This window comes from Silene latifolia, chromosome X (assembly GCF_048544455.1).
Source record: "Silene latifolia isolate original U9 population chromosome X, ASM4854445v1, whole genome shotgun sequence".
NCBI lineage: Eukaryota > Viridiplantae > Streptophyta > Magnoliopsida > Caryophyllales > Caryophyllaceae > Silene > Silene latifolia.
The window spans coordinates 11,684,847-11,711,727 of NC_133537.1; the positions used below are offsets into that span (position 1 = coordinate 11,684,847).

General features: G+C 40.8%; 1 non-coding gene across 1 annotated transcript; it reads left to right on the top strand.

Moving 5' to 3' along the window:
• Positions 1–12,178: 12,178 nt before the first annotated feature.
• On the top strand, positions 12,179–12,285 carry LOC141624570 (small nucleolar RNA R71). The gene has a single exon (XR_012534376.1). It is a non-coding gene; the product is annotated as a small nucleolar RNA R71 (small nucleolar RNA).
• The last annotated feature ends 14,596 nt before the right edge of the window (positions 12,286–26,881 follow it).

Sequence of the window (26,881 nt, forward strand, 5' to 3'; positions counted from 1 at the left end):
AAAACTGAGGAAAATTGAGGTTCTGTAATTCCCTGCCGGTGGGCCGGCTGCCGGCCTGCCGGCAGAGAATTCCTCTTCTTGAGATTTTCTTCCAATTCTTCATGACAGTTCCCTCTGTAGGTTGGCCGATCTTGCCGGCACCTGTGCGGCAGCGCGTCTTCACAACTTTCGCCCAAAAACTTCTTCAGAAATTTTCTAAGTATGGGTTTGTGTTCCCTGCCGGTGGGCAGGCTGCCGCCGCTCGGCAGAGAGAACACTCTCTTGGTAGTTTCCTCCATTTTCTCCATATAGCCATATCCTCTACGGGTGGGGGCCGGGCCAGGCCCGTGCAGAGGATTTCTTCTTCAAAATCCTTCATCTCCCTTTTCTTCATGTAAAGGCATTAGAATGCCTTTTCTTGCCCCAATTCCTTCATACTCGACTCGGTTCCTACAAAAGGGCACACAAAATGACAAGTACGGGGATCGGGCACAAATGCAAGGAAAGGCACACGAAACCGACTCGTTATGAGCCGGAATGCGTCAAAGAAAGAGGGAAATAAGGTGTAAATAATTCACATATCAGAGTCCGACAGTTGACGAGATACTAGTGGTGGGAGAGTTTGCCGATGTTTTTCCTGACGAGATTCAGGGGTTGCCACCGAAGAGGGAGATAGATTTCACTGTTGAGTTGAAACCGGGGACGGGGCCAATCTCTAAGGCACCGTACCGGATGGGTCCTAAAGAGATGGAGGAGCTCAGGAAGCAGTTAGATGATCTGATAGAGAAGGGATACATTAGACCTAGTGTATCGCCGTGGGGAGCACCAGTTCTTTTCGTGAAGAAGAAGGATGGGAGTTTGAGGTTATGCATAGATTACAGAGAGCTGAACCGAGTGACGGTGAAGAACAAGTATCCTTTGCCAAGGATAGATGACCTGTTTGATCAGTTGAGCGGTGCATCAGTCTTTTCCAAGATTGATTTGAGGTCGGGGTACCATCAGGTGAAGATTAGAGAGGTGGACATACCAAAGACAGCTTTCACGTTGAGGTATGGTCATTATGAGTATGTGGTGATGCCGTTTGGGTTATCTAATGCACCGGCCGTGTTTATGGATTTGATGAACAGAATCTTCAGACAATTTTTGGACAAGTTCATGGTGGTGTTCATCGATGACATCTTAGTCTACTCTAAGACTAAGGAGGAGCATCTGAGGATCGTGTTGCAGACGTTGAGGGACCATGAGTTGTATGCTAAACTGTCCAAGTGTGAGTTCTGGTTGGAGAAAGTTACTTTTCTGGGGCATGTGATCTCTAAGGAGGGAGTAGCTGTGGATCCGGCAAAGATTGAGGCAGTGACAAAGTGGGAAGCACCAAAGAATGTCGCTGAGATTAGGAGTTTCTTGGGTTTAGCTGGATACTACAGACGGTTCGTGAAAGATTTCTCCAAGATAGCTAGACCTATGACAGCGTTGATGAGGAAATAGAACAGGTTTCGTTGGGATGAGAGTTGTGAAAAGGCGTTCCAAACATTGAAGGAGCGTTTGACCACAGCTCCTATCCTAGCATTGCCTGAAGGGATCGAGAACTTTGAGGTTTATACAGATGCCTCAAAGAATGGGTTGGGATGTGTGTTGATGCAGAACGGTAAGGTGATTGCCTATGCTTCTAGGCAATTGAAGCCGTATGAGGAGAACTACCCTACACATGATCTAGAGTTGGGTGCGGTGGTGTTTGCTCTCAAGATTTGGAGACATTACCTTTATGGGGCGACCTTTAAGGTATTTTCTGATCACAAGAGTCTCAAGTACATCTTCACTCAAAAGGAGTTGAACATGAGACAGAGGAGGTGGATGGAGCTAATTGGCGATTATGACATGGATATTATCTACCATGAAGGGAAAGCCAATGTCGTTGCAGATGCTTTGAGTAGGAAGAGTGTACACTCCCTATGTACAGCTCTATCTTTGATGAGGTTGAGAGATGAGGTGGGGAAGTTTGGGATACATATGATTCAGAGAGGAGAATCTTTGTGGGAGATTTGTGGTGCGGCCTGATCTTTATGATGATATTCGAGGTAAACAAGCTTTAGATCCTAAGATGGTTGAGTGGAGAGCTGGAGTAGAGAAAGGGACAGTGTCCCGATTTTCTATTCACACAGATGGTAGTTTGAGGTTTGATGGTAGGTGGTGTGTCCCTAATGATGAGGAGCTGAAAAAGACAATCATGACAGAGGCACATTGTACACCATATTCAGTACATCCAGGCGGAGACAAGCTATACAAGGACTTGAAGAACACGTTTTGGTGGCCTGGGATGAAGAAGGAAACAGCTGAGTTTGTGGCCCGTTGTTTGACATGCCAGAGAGTTAAAGGGGAACAGCGACGACCACAAGGTAAGATTCAGTCTTTGGAGGTACCTGAGTGGAAGTGGGAATCCATTTCTATGGATTTTATCGTGGGTTTACCGAAGAGTCAACAAGGTAATAACATGATATGGGTGATAGTGGATCGACTGACCAAGTCAGCTCACTTTGTTCCAATGAAAGATACATGGACTAAAGCACAATTGGCTATGGCTTATCGAAAGAATGTGCTTAAGTTACATGGAGTCCCTAAGGACATAGTGTCTGACAGAGATGCGAGGTTTATATCACGGTTCTGGAAAGAGTTGCAGGAATCTTTGGGTACAACTTTGAAGATGAGTACAACTTTTCATCCTGCGACAGACGGTCAGACTGAGAGAACAATCAAAACTCTTGAGGATATGTTACGAGCTTGTGTGATGGACTTTGGTGGTAGCTGGGAACAGAGGTTGGATTTGATAGAGTTTTCTTACAACAACAGCTACCACACTAGTATAGGCATGACACCGTTTGAGGCGTTATATGGAAGGAGATACAGGAGTCCGATTTGTTGGGACTACAGTGCTGAGGCAGTGGTTCTAGGACCAGAGATGGTACATGAGATGGTGGAATAGATTAAGATGATCAGGGAACGCATGAGAGCAGCTCAGGATCGACAAAAGAGTTATGCAGATCTACATCGCCGGGATATAGAGTTTCAGGTTGGGGATAAGGTTCTTCTGAAAGTGTCTCCTATGCGTGGTGTTATGAGATTTGGGAAGAAAGACAAGCTGAGTCAGAAGTTCATCGGTCCTTATGAGATCTTAGAGCGAGTTGGGGAGGTTGCTTACCGTCTGGCTTTACCTGCTGCTTTAGAGAGAGTGCATAATGTGTTTCATGTATCGCAGCTGCGGAAGTATGTGAGTGACCCGTCACATGTGTTAGAGGAAGAGAGCATAGAACTAGATGAGTCTTTATCATATCTTGAGGTACCTAAGCAGATCCTTGACCGGAAGGTTAGGAAGACTAGGAGTGGTGAGACAGTGTTGCTCAAGATCCTTTGGTCTAACCACGAGACAGAGGAAGCTACATGGGAGGCAGAGGAGATCATGAGAGAGCGCTACCCTTTCCTTTTTGATCAGGTATGTTTGGTTACGAGGACGTAACCTTGTTTCTTTTAGGGGGGTAGGAGATGATCGCAAAGAGTTTTTAAGAGTTTTATACCCTTTTTATGTTGTGTCGGTATAGTTGTTGTCGTTGAGTCGGGTTAAGTTTGAGTTAGTAACAAGTTTTATATTGAGTTTGTTTCGATTGTTGAGTCGGGAGTGTGGTAGTGTGAGCCTTTGTTTTGTGTTGGTCAGAACTCCGGGGACGAAGTTCTTTTTAAGGAGAGAAGACTGTAATACTCCGTATTTATGAGTCTTGGGGTACTCTATCGAGTAGGCCTTACTCTGTCGAGTAAGGGAGTTTTGTGAAATAAAATAGTTTCTGACCTGTTGGGTACTCGATCGAGTAACTGCGATACTCGATCGAGTAGGGGGGTACTCGATCGAGTACCTGGGCTACTCGATCGAGTAGCCGGTTTACGGGGGTTGTTTTCTCGGGTTTTGTTAATTATGCGATTAAGGTATATAATCTTTTCGTCATTCATTCTAATTACTTTTCTAAAACCTAAATCACTGTGAGAAGAGAAAGCAAACTACGTTCATCACCTTAATCGCATTGTTAACAAATCCCGGAGCTTGGAAGGTCGGATTTCACTTGTCTTTACACCGTTGTAATCCTTGCGTCGAGGGTAAGACCTTTATACCGTTTTTATTGTATTTCGTCAAAGTTAGTTAAACCCTAATATGGGGAATTGGGGATTTTGTTGTGTTATGTGCATAGTAGTAATTATGTGCTTGTATAATTAGGAGGAGGGTTCGTAGAGGAAGCTTTTTGACTTCAGCTGTGAGATCGTCTAACAATTGTGCTTTCCAGGTAGGGTTTTCCCTACTCAGTATTACTTACATGTGGTGTGGTGTTGTGCTGTAATTAGTATAATTGGTTGATTCAGACGATGTAGTGATTGTGATTGTTTGTCTGTGGTTCTCGAGATGCGTTCTCGGCTGAGTGGAGTCACTTGCGGGAGTGGCTTCACGCCCTAGTTTCGCCCTTCGTGGAACCCGCCACGGAAGGGGATGTGCACATTAATGGGACAGGGTTATCGCTCGGTATGATGAGCGGGGCTTAGGTGGGAACGGCTGCGGTCCCCCACTGGCAGGGCTGGTCCAGTGGACAGTCGGAGACGGAGATGGAGTGGAGTGCTTGATCATATATGATTGTTTGAGTTGTGTTGGTTACTGTATTGTTGATTATACCTCGTGTAAATAGTACTGACCCCGGTGAATATTTTGAAAACCTGCGGTGATCCATTCGGGGATGGTGAGCAGATATTGAGCAGGTATGACATGAGTACTGGGATAGCTAGGATTGCCACGATCAGATGATAGAAGTCTTCCGCTATAGTTTAGCAGTTTTCATATACATTTCAGTTAGTTCAGTAGACAACCATTTTGAGAACATGTATTAGTATTTGGTTTGGTTTTTGGATTGTACCCTTTCGCTAAAGTATTACTATTTAAATATCGTTTCATTATTGTTTATTTGATTATCATTGCCTCGGGTAACCGAGATGGTAACGTCCTTATACCTGAGTGGTCCTGGTAAGGCACTTGGAGTATGGGGGTGTTACAGACGCCATGCTTGTGCGTCGTGATGTGACATGCCACGTGTGACGATCCGCACACTTGAACCCTTAGATTTATTTATGCTTATGTAATTTCATTTCCCTTGTACATTTGTAGTAAGTTATTTCTTAGTCTAGCATAGTTTTAGAATAGGTTTCCATAAATAGGTATATCGCTATTCTGAACTAAACTTGTAAATTCAATGTTTCCTGCTACCAGGATGTAACTATCAAATTTCCCTCTTTAGGGAGTACTAGTGAATGAAAATCTATTTCCTACCTTGTGCCTTCGTATTACTTATTGTTGCTTTGTTGTGAACGACTCTTAGCCTTCACTTTACTAACAAGCCGTGTTTGTGGGATCGACACTAGGATCCCGACTCACACCCCCGAGACCGATTACGAGTGCCTAGTGCCTGACAAACACTAGAGCCTAACGCTCTCGTTGCATCCTGTCGAGTGTTGACGAGACCCGAGTATCGTGCTAGTGAGCGATCTTTCACTAGCTCGAAGATCCTTGTCGCTTGCATCTTGCCTTGAGACGGGCAAGGGTGCGCGCCACGATCCGGCAAAAGTACCGGACCGTGACATTTGGTATCAGAGCCCGGTCTTCGGACGGGTTTCTGCACGCCGCATTTGTTCATCGAGATCGAGAAAATGGGCAGAACAATCGAGGACCGAGTGGATGCCTTAGAGGACGCAATCGACGTCAAGCTTCCCAAACTCGAGGACATCGTTATGCGGATGGCCGCGAGCCTCGAGGAGTTTCAAAAGACGGTTTGTGACCTTAAGACGAAGGTGGACGGGATGAACACCCGCATCCAAGCGATCAGTGGTGCAATCCCCGATGATCGGGAGGAAGAGATCAATCATCTGCATCGAAAGGTCGAGATGTTAGAGAACACCTGCCCCACGCTCGTGAAAGCGGTGGCCAATGACGGGAAATCTGTGGGGAGCCATAAGGTGAAGGCACCTCCACCTCGTGCCTACGATGAGGCGAGGGATTCGAAAGCGGTCGATAACTTTATTTTCGATATGGAGCAATACTTCCGAGTAAGTGGGCTCGACGAAGACGCGGAAGTTGTCACGGCAAGCATGTATCTAGTCGACGATGCCAAGATGTGGTGGAGGACTAGGTACAAGGAAATCGATGCGGGCACGATTACGGTGACATCGTGGGCCGACTTTAAGAGGATCTTGAAAGATCACTTCTACCCCGAGAACACGGAGTTTGTTGCTCGGAAGAAGTTGAAGGAAATCATGCACACCAAATCAATCCGGGAATATGTGAGGGAATTCTCAGCGTGCATGCTCGAGATTACCGAAATGTCCGAGACGGACAGGACATTCGAATTCATTGATGGGTTGAAGAGGTGGGCGCAACAGGAGGTCATGAGGAAGAATCCCAAAACTCTGTCTTCGGCCATATCGGCTGCGGAGCGCCTGCTCGACTTTCACGGGGAGCGAGAGGCACCAAGAGTGGTGGCACCAACGGGGAATACGGGTGCGTCACAGAGTGGGTACAATGGACAAAGGCCACAAAACAGCGCCATTTCAGTTGGGAACAGTCGGTTCCGCTCGTAAGGAAGTCAAGCCCAATCGGCGAGCACTACAAACTCGCCCTCAAGCTCGTCTTCGAAGGCGGGAAACTCTACTGCTTCCACAACGAAGAGACCGTTCGCGTGTTTTGTGTGCAAGGGTCCTCACAAGATGGCTGATTGTCCGAACAAAGCGGAGTTCAATGCCATGTTCAAGAAGATGCCGAAAGGGGCTCAAGAACGTCTTGATGGGGCGTTGGCCGACTATCACCAAGAGTGTAACGAAGACTCGAGTGATGGTGAAAACCAACCACGGATGGGCTCACTTCAAAGGATCAGCGCGATGGGGAAGTACGAAGATTCCTCCGCCAAGAAATCCAACGGGCTCATGTACGTGGACTTAATGGTGAATGGGAAGCAAGCACAAGCCTTGATCGACTCGGGCGCCTCCCACAACTTTGTTACGAAAGAGGAAGCTGATCGGTTGGGGCTAGTTCTGCGGGATGCTAACAGCTGCCTGAAGCCGGTCAATGGGAAATTAAGACGCGTCCAAGGAGTGGCTAAGAAGGTCGCGGTCCAAGTGGGTGAGTGGGTAGGGGAGCTCGACTTCACCACCGTTCCGCTGGATGACTTCAAGTTAGTACTCGGGATGCAGTTCTTTCAGAAAGCATTGGTAGTATTGAAACCAAGTGATGGATCGATGTTACTAATGGGGTCTATCGTAGTGAATACGGTAGACGGCGGCGAAGACAAGGGGCAGCATCGAATTTCGGCTATGAGGGTGATACCGATGCCGAAACAAGGGATGCGACCTTGGAGAATGCCTAAAGGTTCGGTGGAGCCGAGGGCGAACAAGACCCAGGCTAACTACACTGCTAAGTGGCCTGGGGGACGAAAGGAGAGTCTACCTCCTCACCGAGGAGTAGACAATGAGGGCCGAAATGCCCAAAGAAATAGGCCTCGTACCATCAGGGGGCCGCGTCGATATGCTGAATCGACGTCCTGGTTTGAGGGTCAGCCGACCCGAGGGAGAAGGCCTCGTACCATCAGGGGGCCGCGCCGAAATGTTGATTCGGCGTCCTGGAAACCTCCCACGTTCTGTAATGCAGGTGCTGAAATGACGAGAGACAAGATGAAGGTCCGTTGGGGCCAGTACTTGAAGGAATCCCGAGAGAGGACTTTTCAAGCAGCGGCAAAGTGGACTTTCCCGAGGGACAAGGAGCACATGGTGGACTTGGAGAACATGATGTTCGGCAGCTTCTATGTCAAGGACCTCCAGCCTATCCTTGAAGGGACGAAGATGCCAGTCATTGTTTGGGATGAAGCGCAGATTCAAGCCGAGTTGTACAAGCCAATCCCCAACACTGCATAGACAGTCAGAGCTCACCGAGGATGTCTCACTGAAGCACCATTCAAGATTTTTGTGTTGCCGAGGGCGGCAACATATTAGGTGGGGGAGAGTGTGACTATCCGCACACTTGAACCCTTAGATTTATTTATGCTTATGTAATTTCATTTCCCTTGTACATTTGTAGTAAGTTATTTCTTAGTCTAGCATAGTTTTAGAATAGGTTTCCATAAATAGGTATATCGCTATTCTGAACTAAACTTGTAAATTCAATGTTTCCTGCTACCAGGATGTAACTATCAAATTTCCCTCTTTAGGGAGTACTAGTGAATGAAAATCTATTTCCTACCTTGTGCTTTCGTATTACTTGTTGTTGCTTTGTTGTGAACGACTCTTAGCCTTCACTTTACTAACAAGCCGTGTTTGTGGGATCGACACTAGGATCCCGACTCACACCCCCGAGACCGATTACGAGTGCCTAGTGTCTGACAAACACTAGAGCCTGACGCTCTCGTTGCATCCTGTCGAGTGTTTCCGAGACCCGAGTATCGTGCTAGTGAGCGATCTTTCACTAGCTCGAAGATCCTTGTCGCTTGCATCTTGCCTTGAGACGGGCAAGGGTGCGCGCCACGATCCGGCAAAAGTACCGGACCGTGACACCACGCAAGGAGCCTACTCACACCTAAGGGAGACCGGGTATGGATGTACCGGTCCCAAGGAGGCTATAAATCTCACATGTAAGTAGCTATGTCGAAATCTAGGCCTAGTCTACGGTCTATGGTCTCACAAGGTGGTCAAAACTCTCCGGTCTAGCCTCATTTCCCGGGTATTTGCAAGCAAACACCCTAACAAGGAGGTCACAAGGTGCAAGCCACTAAGAGGGGAAAGACACGACCTAGACAATATCATCATAGAGGGTATCATGCTTCCTTCCTAGACCAAATTTTGTTCAAAAATTTATATACAAACTCAATGCAACAAGAAGGGAACACAACTTATATATACATGTGAAACAAATGCATGCAAGAAATGGAAATGAACATAAGGTAAACATGCAACAATTTTGAACTAATCCTAGCAACACATCAACACCAACAATCCACAAGTTCCCCAAGGGAACATCCAAGGCACAAAATCTCATTCTCCTTCAAATATACAAGATATAAAAAGAAAGAACGGTAAAGGAGTAAGAGATTAGAACGAGTTTACCAAGCGACTTCTAGCTCCTTTTTGCCTCAGATGGTAGATGCATATGGCAAAGGTTAGCCAAACATATATATATACAATGCAATATTTTTGGAATTTTTGATTTTTTTTCGATTTTTAGGCATTTTCTTAATTTTTCTTAAATTTACAAGTATATAATGATATGAACAAATATAGACAATATTCACAAAGTGGATATTTCTCTCCCCACACTTGAAATTTACATTGTCCTCAATGGAACAAAGTATAGGGAGAGAATAGGAAAAATAAACAACATATTTTTGGTGGTTTTTGAATTTTTTTCGAAATTAAAGAACATGTTTTTGGAATTTTTTTGAATTTTTGAAAATAAGTAACATGTTTTTGTATTTTTAAAATGTTGGAATTTCCTCCCCACACTTATTTTTTTTACATAATTCCAATGGAAATAAATGTGTGGAGGAAATTCGGAGATGAAATACATGTTTTTGTTGATTTTCAAATTTTTCAAATTTTTTTTTGTGATTTTCAAATAGGTATGCAATGCATGATCTATTCTATATGCGGAATTGAAATATGATGCAACTATACTATATGAATGCAAAGAGAGCTAATTTAGATTAACTCCTAATCGGATCATGTCACTAAATGCAAAATGCGGTAAAAACTTTATTAAAGAGAAGGAGAAAGTATATACAATGCGGTGGTTCTTAAGTAACTCCACCAAACCTCTTCATTCAAAGTCTTCATTCAACCGGGATCAATATCCCGAGATCCCACCAACCTTTCAACTTCAACACAAGAATCAACAACACACGAACCCTTGGTCTTCATCATCAAATCATGCAACTTACTCATGGCATCTTGAACTTCTTGCCATTTTCGGTTCATTTCTTCTTTCGATCTCTTTCTCCATCTCTTTGGCTTCTTCTTTTTAATTCCCGGTTTTGATTTTGGAGGGGCATTGGTGCTAGAATTAAACTCGGTTTCCCAAGTCTTGCCCGTTTCTCCACACTTATCTTTAGCATTCACTTCTTCTTCAAGGAACTTAGCCGGTGGCTCATAATCAACTTTCGGCTCACAAGAAATTAAGACCTCCATGTTCTCATCTTCATTCTCATGGAGTTCTAATGTTTCCACGGCAAACATGTTTTGAATCACTGTTTTCTTTGAGGCATGTGGTAGCTTGAATTCAACCTTTTCCTCCCCAACTTTGAATGACAATTGTCCCTCTTTGACATCTATGATAGCTCCTCCCGTGGCCAAAAATGGCCTATCAAGAATCACACGAGAGCGTCTTCCCATAGGGATGTCCAACACAACAAAGTCGGTAGGAATTGAAAGCTTACCAATTTGAACCATGATATCCTTGAGAATCCCATTTGGAGATTTGATTGTTCCATCGGCAAGTTTGATTGTAATGGAAGTGCGGGCTAAGCCTGAAATATTCAACCTCTTCACAAGGGCAAGTGGTATGACACTCACACTTGACCCTAAGTCACATAAAGCACTATTTACCTTTTGGTCACCAACGGTACATGAAATTGAGAAACTCCCGGGATCATCAAGTTTGACGGGAATTTCTTTAGATTTGACCACATTGCACTTCTCACTTGAGGCATCAAGCTCATGGCTACTAATATCCACTCTTCTAGAAATGACTTCTTCTTGCTTGGCCAAAGAGTGTTCTTCTATCATCACCATCTCTTCTTCTTCCGGGTTCTTCTTAACTTCTACCACCACATTTGGTGCTTTCACAATTTCTTCAAGCACAAATTCTTCACTCATAATGGTTGGTGTAGTCATAACCATCTCTCCCTTATCCGGGTCGACTTCAACATCCAAGTTTGTACCATGAATTGTCATTATTTGCTCAAGAACATAATCTCCCTTGCTCTCTTTTTCGGGATCATGGTCAACTTCTTGAAAGGTTTCCATAGCCATGGAAAAAGGAGTAGTGTAAGATAACTCCTCTTGACTTGGCAAATCAAATGACTCTTCTTTTTCCTCTTCAACTCCAACCATGATAGCATTAACTTCCTTTGACTTCATAGGGTCCCTTGGATTTTGCCCTTGTCTTAGAAATACACCCGGTGGTTTTTGAGAACTCATGAGAGCTTGGGAAGCCAATTTAGCTTCAAGACTCTTGATTTGTTGTTGGGTATTACTTGCCAAATCCCCTATCAACTTCACCAAGTTTTCATATTTATCATCTCCCATGGTATTGCTTGTTTGGGGTGGTGGCTCTTGGTTGAAAGGTTGGTTGGAAATTGGAAGAGAAAAGCCATATCCTTGATCTTTAAAGTTGGAATTTTGGTTGTTCCCTTGGTACCCTTGATTGAACCCTTGATTTTGCCCTTGGTTGTACCTTTGATTATCGTTGTATCCTTGATTGAACCCATTGTTGTTGTTCCATTGATTGAATCCTTGGCCAAACCCTAGGTTAGCTTGGTTTCCTTGGTTTCCTTGGTAAAAGTTTTGATTACCTTGGTTCCCTTGGTTACCCCTATAATCTTGATATGCTTGAGATTGGTTGGCAAAGTTTTGGTTGGATCCTTGGTTGTTGTTGAATGAGGGTCTAGGTGGACGGTTGGAAAAATTGTTAAATGCTTGGAAAGCATTCACCTCTTGCACATTGTTCCCATCAAAGTTGTTGTAATGGTTATTTGCACATACTTCATAAGTGTGACCCATCCCTCCACATGACTCACATGTTGATCTTTGCATCACTTCCTCCATGGATGGTCCATGAGAAGTAGTAGTTTGATTTACTTGGTTCACTTGCTTCTTCTTACTCAACTCTTCAAGCTTTTTTGTGAGCATATCAAGCTTAGCATTAGTTTCCACATTCACTAAGAATTCGGGAGGGTGCTTGCTTCTTCTCAAGACATTCACTCTTGTGCCATAGTTTGCCTCGGAGTCCACCATTTTCTTCATTAGAGTAGTGCCCTCCTCATCACCCAAATGATCGAATCCCCCTCCCACGGAAGCATTCACCATTTCTTTTGTTCTTGGCAACAAGGTTTGGAAGAAGGTTTGTGTGACATACCAATCCGGAATTCCATGGTGAGGGCAACTAGCAATGAGGTCTTGATACCGGTCCCATGCCTCACCTAAGGATTCTCCATCCTCTTGTTGGAAAGTGTGGATCTCATTTCGGAGCATGGCGGTCTTTGATGATGGATAATACTTCTCTAGGAACGCCTTGGCTAAAGCATCCCATGTAGTAAATGTGTCCGGAGGGTGCACATTCAACCTGTAACGCCCCGTAATTTCGGACCGTTAATATATTTCGGAAATAATTTATTAATCAAATAAAAGTTGATATTTAAGTATTTAAAGTAAAAATAATTCAAAGAAATATAATTTTATTATATTTTGAAGAAAAGTATTTATTTTGATAGTTTCGAGATGTTTAAAAATAGTTTAAACCGTGTAAAACTTTTTATTTCGAAATAAGGGCGTATCGGGGGGAAAATAACAATTCTTTTGAACATTGGGTAAACGAATTTGGAAATGGGTAGTATAAATATTCAATTTTCTTGTAATCTCGTGTTTAAAAACTTTGGTCTTGTCGGAATTTGCATTTGACTTACGGTTTTAATTATTATCGAAACGAGTCAAAACCGACTCGAAAAATCCCGACTCAAACCCGACTCCCTCCTTTCCTTTCTCCCTTTCCCGCGGACCACACCCCCCTTCCTTTCTTTTTTTTTCTGATTTTTCCTCTATCTTCTTCTTCTACCTTCCAAAAACATTCAAAACACCATTTCATATACATTTCAAGCCAAAATCGACATAATTTCTTCGTTTCTACTCGGATTCTCGCATAATTTATATTTTCGGAATCCCCTCGTCGAGATCTACAACCTTGTATGTTTTAATTTTAGTTTTCTTGAAGTTGTTTTAAGACGAATTTTGGGTAAAATTCGGTATTTATGCTTATTTGTGCGTTTTTATTGTTTATTTAGGTGAATTTTGGGTAAATATCGTTTTTATTGTGACGAGTTCGGGGACTCGTATATTGTCGAGGATAGCGGCTAGTTGTTGTTAGGGTTTGGGTTTTGAGGTGCTAATTGCTCATTTTCTAGCTTAAGGTAACATATTTCGAGTTACTCGACAAAAGATCGTCACATGCTTTGTTGTTTTTGTATGTTTTGTGATTTTTGTTTGAGTAATAATTTTCACATGATTAAATTTGATGCATGCATGTTTAATCCATGTATTTTTGTTAGTTTTAGTTAACAAGTTAGTATTGGGAACGATTAATTATGTTTCAGACGGTCTTATAATGAATAAAAATGGAAAAAAAGAGGAGTAATGGTGGCGGCAGCGGGCCCGGCAGCAGCCCGGCAGGCCCACGGCTGGCCCGGGTCGGCCCGTTGCTTGTTTCGCGGTTTTCCATGCATTGTTCGTTTTATTCTCGCCTTCTATTAGCTAGTTTAGTCGATAAAGACATGAGTATTGTCCCGTTCTAATTATGATTTCTGTTCATAATTAGTTAGTTCAGTTGATTAAAATATTCCGAGTAGTGTTTAGGGGTTTAACTTTGTTGTATTGGATTATGGTGTTTATCACAAAATGAAGAATGAAACAAAAGTTAAAAATGGTGGAATCTTTTGTAAATGAGAGTGTCAACTAATATATTAAAGGATAATAAGTGGAATATGCACCTAATTTAGCTTTTGTCACAGTGATAAATAATGTTAGGATAGTTTATAAATTGAAATTGTAATTAATAGGCTCAGAATGAATTTTATAGCAATAATTGTAATGATTTGATGATTGTCTTGAAAAATCGAGCCTTAATCCCTTTGATCGATTCGATGTCGTCAATTGAGTGATTGGTCACCGCAATTTGACCCGCACTGTCGTAGGTGGGTTGCGGGTAAAAATTCGGTTGAATGAATTAGATAATCGGCCTTTTTCTTGTTTTAGGCCATTTATTATATTTTTATTTCACATGTGTAATTAGTTGATTTAAGTAGCATCTTATATTGTAGAAATGGCCCTAGATTCCCTGAAGCCTTTAACATGGTTAATATTGTTAGAATTAGAAATTAGTATTGAATACTTATTGAGGATTCATTGGATTGTATCTTTGAATAGACATTTATATAGCCTTTCACATGATAGAATGTTAGAATTTATGTTGGTAAGTAGGACTTTTTGCCCTCTTATGGTTAAGTGGGTGTCTTACTTGACTTGTGTGGTGAGTCTTGTGTGGTGTGGGCTAAAGTATTCAAGTGGGACTAGTGGGACTAGGTCCTAGGTGAGTATTTCGGCCTTCATCATAGATAGGTCTTTATAGTCTTTGACGAGTATATGTTCACTGCTTGATAGCCTTTGTGTTCCTGACTAGTGGATTTATATCCAAGTTGGGGCATGACCTCAGTTACTTATTTTGATAGTAAGTGGTCAGCTTAAGTACTAGCCAACCCTTTGGTGGATTCCTTAGGGTACTCACTTTGTTTTAGAAAAATTGTGGGTCTTGGGTGCGGTGGTGTGTATCCGCATGTCTAGGTCTGCGCAGATTTTAGGCTAGGGTTGTGTTGTCTCTTGGCCATGTTTTATTAATATTAACCGCTGAGCCAAGATACCGGTTCGATTACCTTCCCTACCTCGTGGTATAGACTCGAGTTACAAAGTGACTATTGACGGGACTAAGAACTTATGCCTGTCTTTGATATATTGGCCTTTCTTGTTTGATGATTCTATAAATCATAGAAGGTGAGATGCAAGCCGGCTATGGTTGATAGAGTTTGGATTACTATTTGTTATATGATTCACATGATAGTTTAGTTTGGTCAGTTTAGGGGTCATAGGTTAGATTACATGATAATTACATTGTTTATCATATTGTTTACATGTTACATTACATGTTACATTAATTTTGACGATTCGTGGCTGGGAGGACTCGAAGTTACTCCCCACTGAATTGTGGCTTTCGTGTTTGTATAAAATGCGTTTGACAGGTTGTTGATGCTTTGTTGGGGTCACAGACGAGCTAGTGAGCATAAGGAACCTTGGACCTAGTTTGGCTATTCTTATAGTAAACCTTTTAACTTTTGGTTTTGTATATAATTTGAAGGGACATATGTCTCCCTTTTCTATTTTGGGTTTGTATCATTACATTTTCTTATCGTTAGCTATAGCATGTAAGTTAGTTCGTTAGCATTGCAGGTTTTGGCACCCGCCTCTTGGGAATGTTGGAAATGTTGTGATTGGTTTAGAAATTTTTTTGAAATTACAGGTTTTATATAGTTGGACCAATTACAAACATATCCTACCAGTTTTTCCGTAAAATTTACGCGTTTAATTATCGGATTAGTTAAGGGTGTCACACAACCAACGATCCGCCTTGCCCGTTAGAGAAAATGGGAATAACATCATCCTAAGTGTATCCTCGGATACCCCATTCTTTTTCATCATAAAGACTTTCCGCTTGAACCTCCTTAGGTGAGCATGAGCATCTTCTTCAATGTGTCCTCCAAACAAGTATTTTTCAATTAGGCCAACTTGAGCCGGGTGCATCTCAAAATTGTTTGGAGCCAAGGTGCCAAAATTGATGGGGTTACAAGCATCATTATGGTTTGGACGGTTATGATCGCGTAAAGCCATTGGTGGTGGTGGAGGATTTGGTATATGAGAAGGTGGTGTTTGAGGTGGGTTATTTGGAAGTTGGAAGTTGTGAAATGGATTTTCTATTGAAGGCTCAATTGTAATGTTTGGTTGTTGTTGAGTTGTGTTTTCAATGAGAGGTTGGATGGGTGGATTTGCTTGGTTTATGGTTGCTTGAGAAGAGGTTATAACCCTTGCAATGGTCCTATTCTTTAAGGCTCTAAAAAGCCTTTCGGGATCGGAGTCAAAGAGTAAAGCTTGGTGGTTCCTCCTAGGCATACAACTTGACAAACCGTAAGACTCCTAGTGCTTTTACACACTAGGGTGAGGCAAAAATCACACACACTCTACAAGAAGCACACAAACTACACAAACAAGCAAACAACAAGACTAAGACTAAGCCTAAGACTCTAACTAACTAAGCATAACCTAACGCCATCCCCGGCAACGGCGCCATTTTGATACAAGGGATTTGTCGTCACTTCCCAATCAAAAACAATTTATAAAGAACCCAAATTAAGTAGTATTTATTCGGGTGTCGAACACAAAGATGGCGGGGGTGTATACTTAGTCCGTTTAAGTCTTAACTTAGTCAAATAAAAATAAAGTTGATTAATTATAAACTAAGATGCAACAAGGTATAAAATTTAAACTAAATGAAATTGTTTTTTAATTAATAAGGGAAGGCTAAGGTCTTTGGGTTAACAAAGGGCAATTAGGGGGAGAAACAAGGTCTAACAAGAAAAGGGTAATAATGGTGGTCAAGGGTTTAAGACTAATTTCTTAGTCACCTTAAGCTCCTCAATAAGTTGTCACTTGATCGAGATGAACTAGCTACAAATAAAGCATAAAGACTACCCAATAGCATGAGCACCAAGACGGACCGAATGCATCAAAGAGATGTCCTAACTTTCATTAAAACTCATCGATAAACACTTCTATAACCATCTAATAGCACAATGCACCAAGGTAAGCCAAACATGTTAATGAAATGTCCAATTTTCATTGAGGCATTTCCACAAACACTTCAAATGCATTAAGAGTAAAAACCACATAATCACTCAATTCAAAAGGTTAACAACCCAAATTCATCCCCTTAATTACCCAAATTCCCCCTAGACCCTAGATTAGACTACTCACACATGTTCATGGGTGAGAATTCAACAATAAATTGCAACAAAACACAAGTAAACATTGTAAACATGATAAAGATGGGAACTTTGAATGAATAACAATTAACCAATATAAGAAATGTAAACAAATGAAAATAATGTAAATAAAAGATGAGAATTGTACCAACAAAGAGGAAAGTAGCAAGCTTGGATAATAATGGAAGAATGAATTTCTTCAAATCTTCAAATACAACCCAAAATACTAATTGTATACTAATGAGAAATGAAGAACTTGCATAAACAAAGGAAGAATTAAACTAAAATTAAAGAAAGATTACAACTTTTTATTGAATGAAAATGAGAAAGGAAATATTAGGGTTCTACAATATTGAGAGAGAATGATGAACTAATCTAATTTTTCTATCTAATGTGGTAGTCTCTATTCTAATGTAGTAGTGTAATCTAATGTGTAATGTGTCCTTATATACTAATTTATTAATTAATAATATTATTACTAATTACTAATTACTAATAATAATGATAGTAATAATAATAATAACAAAACTCATCCACCCAAAATTTCGACACATATGACTGAAACAAACAAAAGGGAAAAGACCAAAAAGGGGAAGGGGAAAACGGGATCTAAACACGCCAAGAGGTGTCCTGCCGGCCCGCCGGCGGCCGGGCTTGACACCGGCAGCGAGGGCAATGAAGCAAGGGACAGAAATTAATGTGAAGTGTGTTATGCCGGTACGACGGCTGCCGGGGCACCGGTAGAATAGACAAAGGTTGATGCGAGATTTTTGATTGTGGTGTTGCGTGCCGGTTGCCCGGCTGCCGGTGTCATGACCGGCAGCGAGCACACAATTAATTAGAGGAAAATTGAGTGTGTTCTGCCGGTTGAGGGAGTCGGCTGCCGGTTGACCGGCAGGGCAACAATGGCTTCCAAATTAGCTCAGTTTCGATTCCGAGTTCGATGATGCACGAATTCGATGGTGGTTGCCGGTCTGCTACGATGGTGATGATGGTGAATGGTGTTGATGGCAGGAGAAGTTGGTGATTGTTGATGATGGAGGAGAGCTGCTGCTGGTAGTTTGTTTAATGGAGGACATTGGTGACGGTGTATAAAGGAGCAGACGAAGATGGAGGTTGGTGATGCGGTTGAGTTGTGCAGGTTGTTGATGATGATAAATTGCAGGGCAGGTGAATGAAATGGGTGTAGGTCGCAGTTGTTGTCGAATTGATTGGTGGGCAATGGTGGTGTTGTATGGTGAGCTCGGAGGTGTCGGGCTGCTGTGGAGGTTAGAAGTGATGCAGGTGGAGTGTGAAGCAGAGGAGCAGCGGGTAGAAATGGTGATTGTGATGGACTTTTTGAACGGATGAGGAGCAATGATGCGTGAGGCTGGTTGATGAACGAGGTGAAGACGGGTTTGGAGCATGGTGTGAAATGGTGATGATTGAACACGGGGGTGATGGAGGAGAAGCAAGGGATGAAGGTTGAATTTCATGGCGAGGATGAATGACGATGGTGAATGGTAATGCTGTGGGATTTGGTTTGTTAAGTCAAGAGTTGACTTTGACTTGTCAACTCTCCTTCATTTGCTTCACTCGATTGTTTAAACCCGCCTTGCTCATTAGCTTCTCCATTTTCCATCTTTATTATCGACTCAAGCTCAAATCCCAACTTCGTTATTCCGCCACCCCTACAAATTATAAACAACAAAATAATAGTTTTATTAATATTATATAAAAATCGACTAATTATTAAATTTAACTAATACGATGAATTATTATAAATTAGTAATTAAATGAGCTAATTAGACAATTAAGCACGCAAAATCGAGTCGGAATAAGCTATAAATGAGAGGTAAAATACGACTAAAATGCTACTTATCAACAGCAGAGAGACCAAAGACAAACAAGACCAAAAAATGTAGTAGATCAGGATGTTGTTTCATTTTGTAGTCTCTGATGTAAAATTAATTAGAACTTTGCACAACTTTTGTAATATTCAGTCTTTGGCAGCATAGATATGAACATTAAACATTGAAATTTCAGTGAAAAGCAGCACTATTTGACAATACAGTCAAGGTTGTTGTACACACACAGCCTCGTCACAGGACAATGGTGGTGACATTGTGCATGTACATCAACTTTGAAGCCAACCAACTACCCTCAACAAAATCATCACTGGGCAGATTAAGTTTAATGATAATTATGAGTAAATTAATCAGGTTTATCATCACTAGTCCATTTGTAACAAAAAAAAAATAATTAAAAACAATATAAAAAGGTCAAGTAAAAGAAATCAACCTCCGTAAAGGCAAATACTCAGAAATCAACTTCCCCAAAACCAGGCCAGTACTTAGAAATCTCCCCAATAAACCATCTGGTTATCAATGGACTCCTACGAATGCTTATCGCGTCTAATTCATCTTCTGGATGAAGATCAACAACAGAAAAGGGACATGCAACATCAGATCTGCCTTCCTTAGCATTTTGTTCAACCTCGTACTCCAGTAAAAGCCCAAATTGAGGCCAATATTTACAGAGCAACTCCATAAAAACTCTTCGATCTAATGGTGTTTGATGACAGGCTAACCACCTCTTAGCCTTCCCCTCCCTGTCCTCGTCCATAGATATCAAAGGAGCAGCAGTTGAAGAACATGCAACAACTTCTTCAACTTTCATCTCCATCTCACTCTCACCTTCTCCCTCATAGTCAGAATCACCCACATAAGCATCTTCATAAAGCTTCTCCATATAACGAAGATCAATCTCAGGAACAGAAGATTTGGGTTTTCCCATTATTTCAGAGAGGAGATGGAGGCGGAAAAAGATGAAGATGAGAAGGGATAGATGAAGATGTAGGCGGAAATGATGAAGATTAGAGGGAAAAGGATGTGGATGAGAGGGGAGATGAATTGGCGGAAGAGAGATAAAGAGGGGGATTATCAGGCGGAAGAGAGAGAGAGGGGGTAATTAGGGTTTTCTGGGTGGGTATTAATATAAGGCGGGAAGGGTTAGTTTAGTGGGCTGGGTTAGTTTAGGGTTAATTGTTAGGTTAGTGAGCTGGGTTAGTGGTTTATGTAAATGGGTTAGGGTAGGTTAGTTTGGTAATAATAGAAAAGTAGTAAGGGTAGTTAGGTCATTTCATAAGGAAAAAGGTGTCCAAAAAAGGAAAGGGGGAAGGTTGTATGAATAGATGGAAATGGAAAGGGGGAAGGTTAAAATGAATAGGAGGGAGTACTTCCCTAAATTGATTTTTGATGATGTGGACGCTCTCAGATCGCTCGAAAAACTCTATTTTTATATATATATATATATATATATATATATATATATATATATATATATATATATATATATATATATATATATATATATATAGAGAGAGAGAGAGAGAGAGAAGGGTTCTTCTAAGGCCATGACATCTTAGAAGTCCCCAGTCCTTATATAGACCTTTGGATGAAGGAAATGGAGGGATAGGATTAGATCTAAATGGAGGGCCATAAATTCACCTCCACTAATTACCTCCTTAATCATTCAACCCCCCTCTTATTCTAACATCCTACATCATTAATCATTCACCCTTCCCCTCTCTATCTCACTTATCTCACTTCTCTCTCAATAAACAAAATCAAAATAAATCTGGGAAAAAAAAAAATCCTCCTCCGTCCTTCCGCCGACTGCCGCCCGACTACCACCCTTATGCCGCCAACCACCACCATCGCCTCCTTCTCCGTCCTCATATCCCCTTCATCATGCTGCCTCCTTCTCCGTCATCGTATCCCGACAACAACCAGCAGCCAGCAACCGACAACCACCACCGTCTCCTTCTCCTATCCCGACAAAAAAATCCTCGTCCTTCCTTCCGCCTACTGCCGCCTCCGACTACAACCCTCCTGCCGCCAACCACCACTGCCTCCGACTACCACCCTCCTGCCGACAAGCCTTTCTCCTTTTTCTTTTTCTTTTTCAGATCTGAAAAGTGAAAAGTGGTTTTTTTTAAAAAAAAAAATTTGCAGATTTGTTTTGTTTTTTTTTTTTTTGTTTTTTTTTTTCAGAATTTTTGTGTTGATATTGGTATCTATTTGTTGCATTTTTCCAGATTTTGTGTGTTTTCCAGATTTTGCGTGGTCCGTTTGTGTCATGTTTTGATTTTGTTATTGTTATTGTTTGCTTTTGTTTGTTTGTTGTTGTTCTTGACAGATCTCGTTATTGTTATTGTTTGCTTTTGTTTGTTTGATTTTGTTTGTTGTTATTGTTATTGTTTGCTTTTGTTTGTTTGATTTTGTTATTGTTATTGTTTGCTATTGTTTTGATATTGGTATCTTTTTCCTTTCTCCCTCCCTGCTCTTTTTTTCGTTCTTTTTTTTCGTCCATTTTTTTTTTCGTTTGGTTTTATGTTGTTTTTCTGTGATTGTTGTTTTTTTGTTGGTGTTGTTTTTTTTATTGTTATTTGGTTTTTTATTGTAGATCTAGTTTTGGTTAGTTTTTTTAAAGTTATACAATAATCAAAATAGAGTTATACTGTTAATGTCTAAAGTTATACATTGTATAAATTGAAGTTACACAAATTTAGGACTAAAGTTATACATCTTGTCTATTAAAGTTATACACTGCGTGCATTAAAGTTATACAAACGATATATAAATTTTTCAAATTTAAATATTTAAATTTTAGATCGACGTTTTTATTTCAATTATTGTTATTGTATTGTATTTCATTGTTAATTGTTTTTTGATGAATCTATGATAAAATTGTTGGTTTTTTTAGTTTCTAATCTATGATAAAATTATATAAAACTCCAATTAATTTATACGTTTGTTGGACTAAAGTTATACGATTTTGGACTAAAGTTATACGATTTTGTACTAAAGTTACACAATTTTGGACTAAAGTTACACAAATTTTGGACTAAAGTTATATAAAACTCCAATTAATTTATCGAAAATGACTAAAGTTATACAAAAATGGATTAAAGTTATACAAAAATGGACTGAAGTTGTACAAATATGGACTAAACTTATACAAATATGGACTAAAGTTATTCAAATAAGGATTAAAGTTATACAAAAATGGATTAAAGTTATACAAAAATGGACTGAAGTTGTACAAATATGGACTAAAGTTATACAAATATGGACAAATATGGACTAAAGTTATTCAAATAAGGACTAAAGTTATACAAAAATGGACTAAAGTTATACCAAAATGGACTAAAGTTATACAAAAAATTGACTAAAGTTATACAAAAATAGACTAAAGTTATACAAAAATAGACTAAAGTTATACAAAAATGGACTGAAGTTCAATATTTTTATTTTTATTAGTAAAGGCCCCACCACTTTGCCATGTTCATATAATGATCAATTTAATTTGCATGCTTGATTATAAAACCAAATTACAATGTACAAACTTTATATTATTGATTAAGTAATTAACATAGAAATAATCAAATCTGTCAGCTTTGTACTTTGTAAATAAAATAAACTAACTCCAATAACAATACTATATTAACCCCTTCCAATCTACATAGTATAAAAGATGGGTTATTTAAAGGATTCCTATTGGTTGTTACAGTTTTTTTTCTTTTTTTTTTCTGACGTGGGGACCGCCATGATCTCTACATAATTAATTACACTCTTCTTTACCATCTTAACTTTATTTACTTAAGATTACATTTACACAAAATCATACATTATACAATTACATATTAATAAATTACAATTACGAAAAATTAATAAAATTTTCAAATATTCGTCCTCCTACTTCTAACCTGAACAAATAAAATGTGAACAATGCATATTGATTAATCATCTGGAATGAGTACGTAGTTAAATTCATTGTGTAAATAAAAAAAAATCAGTATAACTATTATATTCCAACATCACAAATACAGAGTATATTATTTCTTAACATTTTAACAACAAAATATATTGATATGTCATTTTTTTAAATTTTCGTATATAAACAATATAGTAGAGGTAGATAAAAAAAATTCGTAGAAAATAGATTACTCCGTAAGAGAGTTTTTTTTAAAAAATCGAAAATATATAAACTTTCAAATAAATGAAAACAAATATAAAAAGAACTAAATATAACATAACCAGTATAATACAAGTAGATTTGAAAAAGTTCCCGTTCGAAATCGAAAAAAAATATAAACTTTAAATAAATGCAAAGAAATATAAAAAGGAGGAAATATAAGTTTCGTATCATACTTACAAGAAGTTCTTCCGATTATTCACTTTAATTAGCTTTAATGTTAAAAGTCAAATCCTTTAAATATGAATGAGATGAACATATGGAAAAATACTTAAAAAAACAGAAATAATTAAAGACAACAATATTTAAATAACTTTTTTAAAAAGGTCTGAAAGACATCATAATTATTCATAATAATTGAAGAATAGTGAAAAAAAACAAAAAAAAAAGGAAAAACAGTGAATTAGTGTAAAAAAAAAATAACAATACTGCATGAAAGAAAAAAAATCAATAGTCGGAAATACATAAAGATCGATATTTTTGTATCATACATATAATTTCGATAATTGACTGCAAATGTCGTTATATGAGGTGTGAAGTAAATTTTGAGGGCAGATTTGATGTGAGATTTTCAATCGGAACTTGAAGGGAATAGAAAGAGGCCTCCAAGTGAGAATGAGGGTATAAGATGAAATTGAGAGTGGACGGATTTTCATTTTTATTTAATATTTGAGGGGAGTTGGAGAGATGATGGAGGTGACAGTGGTAGTGACCCAGGGAGATATTAGACTCTCATGCTTTGGAAAAGCACATTTTGAAAAAAAAAAAAAATACTACTCACATATACAACTTACGTGCAATGTCCCCGAGCCCAAACCAGGGTGATATCCTCGTGATAGTGGTTCGAAGCAGCGACTGATAGATTGAATCGATTATTTTAATTACATTAATGATGAAAACCATTGTCGTAGATGAAAACTGTTTTTTCTTTAATTATACGTACGTTATATGTTGGTTAGTTACGTTAATGATGAAAAACCGTATTATGTCATCAAAATGAAGACCGCTACTGAAATTATGAAATTATATTACGTCAAATCTTGAATTATGGACTTATTTATAATGTTACGGCATTACACATTTAATAACACTCATTTATATGATCATGTATCAATAATATCTTTTATTACGACCCGTGCATTTTTTGCACGGGTAAAATATAAAAAAGGGGAACAAAATACAAAAAATAAGTTTGAAAATTTTGGGAATAATTTTGTACAAGAAAAATTAAACAAGAGTGAAAATTAATGTGAATCGAAAAAAGGTGATAAAAAATGACTTATTTGTTAGAAAAATGGTGTTTGTTCAAACAATTTCAGATACATGGACATACATACATACTTCGATAAATCGATAATCTTTACTTCATTCATGATATCAAATTAAAAGAAGAAGCCTATGAATTGGATGAGACAATGCCATTGGGTATGAGAGGAACGATGATGTTGGAGTATGAGAGAGATTTTTGGGGTGATGAAGTGATCGAGGGGAGGCGGTGAGATAATAGGTGAGAGAACGAACAAGCATGTGAAGGTTGAAAGTCGAAGAAACGAGATGTGTTAGAGATGTATGTGGGCAGGTCACAACTCATAGGTGTAGGGCAAAGTGTAGTTATGGGGGAAAGTGTAATTATGGGGCAAAGTTTAAATTTGAGAAACTATAAAACCGTAAAGTAACTTTTCTATAAGACCGTCAACCGGTTATTCAAAAGGATAATAGCCCGAACTTAAAACATTAATTTTATTTATGTATTAATTTTATTTTAATAACCAGAAATTTTATAATCACCGACATCTTTAAATATGTTAGTTATTGATGGGGCATATTCTGCACCCGCTGACCGAGTCAACATATTGAGCAAGGTCAAAGATATCCACAACAAGTCAACGTATTAGACAGCCTAACCGACGCAGCCTGTCGGCCTGTCACTTGGGTCTCGGCTAGGCAACTAGCCAGCCGGGAGGCATATCCGCGTACTCACATCCAGTCCCCTCGGCATGGAGTCAACCAGGCCAGCCGGCCTGCCATGGGTCCCTTGGCCGAGGGTAGAACAGTCTTTCCACCTGCTCTGCCACTTGGCCACTTGGCCACTACGTGACAAAAGGTGAAAGTCTATAAATACTCCTCAATCCTCATTGAGAAAACGATCTAATAATCCACAATTCATCCTAAAACTCACTATTAATCTGGTATAAACTCCCTTATCTCTCTACGATATACTTTGCCAAGTAACACACAACTTAATCCCTTTAAGTTTACTGACTTGAGCGTCGGAGTGAGTACGCTCGGTACCAAGCCGAGCCCTCAGTTTGTTCATCTTTACAGGAGAGAGCGAAAGGAAGAAACAAGTCAAAGTCATCATTCAACGAGCTTACGTGGTCACAACTTTGCTCCGGAATTACACCCGGAACAATTGGCGCCGTCTGTGGGGATCCATACTAAAAGCTGGTCACCTACCTTACAAAAACAACCAAAAACCATTCAAAGAGCTAAAAGGATGTCAAAACAGCCAGAACTTGTGAGTGTAGAAACTGAATTCTACCAGGACGACACGTTCCCTAATTCTGAGATCGGGCAGTCCCCCACCGGCCGAGTGATTGAGCCGGTGAAGTACGAGATGCCAAGAGAGCCAGAAACACCGCTGCCGACCGGCCAAGTCACTGTCATGGGACATGTGGTCGATGCAGCCAAACTGAAGCTATTCCTGGACCTGATGGGCGGTACGCCGGTCACCCTTGTCACGACGACGGTGACGGCAGCGCCTCCACTGGTGACCAAGGCCTACAAAGTAACTCCGAACAACTTGACCGGAGTAATACAAGGAGCTGGGCATGCAAGGACGCCGGCAGAGCCCGTGTTGCCAGTGGCAGACCAAAGTCCTTCCCCCACTCGTGGGAGGATAGCGTCGCCGCGGCAACAACGAGGCCACCCCCGAAGAAATGAAGAAAGAAGTCCGACTCTCCAAAGTCGGACAACAAGAAGCCCTTCCCGCCACGGGGAGAGAAGCCGGACTAGGATTGCGAGGAGCCGATCGCCGCGTGTCATTCGGCACGTGGTCGACACCCCTCAATGCCTTTGTCCTCGAAGTCCGCAAGTGCCGACCAAACTGAAGCCTGCCGCCCCTATCATACAAAGGGGATAGCGACCCAACCGACCACGCCGAGGCTTCCGAGTCGTACATGTCGGTATGGGAGCAGCCTGATGAGGTGTGGTGCCGAGTCTTCCCAACGACCCTCCATGGCATGTCTCAGAGTTGGTACAAGGGGCTACCTAATGGCTCGGTGTACTGTTATGCCGACCTAAGGGACAATTTCATAGCCCAATACGCTTGCAACAAGCGAAGGGCCGTGGAGACATCAGATATCCTGACTATCCGACAGGGGGAGGACGAGTCCCTCCGGAGCTACGTCAAGAGATTCGATGCTAAGGTTCAGCAGATTCGTGAGCTGAACACCGAACTGGCGGCCTTTGCACTGATGAAAGGCCTGTCGAAAGGCGAGTTCAAAAATGAGCTCATCAAGTGCGAGGACCTCAACCTAGACTCCGCCAGAAAGATGGCCGACCGAGCCATAAAGGTGGAGGACTATCACAAGACCTGGGTAGGCCACAGTGAATCTGGGCACCCAGAAAGGAGGAGCCGCCGGGACAACGTAGACGAAGGACGCCGTGACATGAATAGGTCACGGCCTGAGAGATTTAATAGGAAACAGAACTCGGCGGGCGCCGGGGGGAGTTCGGGACCATACACCCCGAAGCGGTACAGCGGTCTCACCCCCCTGGTTAAATCACCGGCCGAAGTCTTTGCCCTTAGCAAGAACGAAGGGCAGAAATGGGCAAGGCCCCCCAAGGCGAGGGGGGACGGCGACCTTAACCAGTTCTGCGACTACCACGGCCAACCCGGCCATAAGACCGACAACTGTCGGCATTTGAGGAACGCCATCGAGGAGCTTATCCGAAAAGGGGCCCTCAGCAAG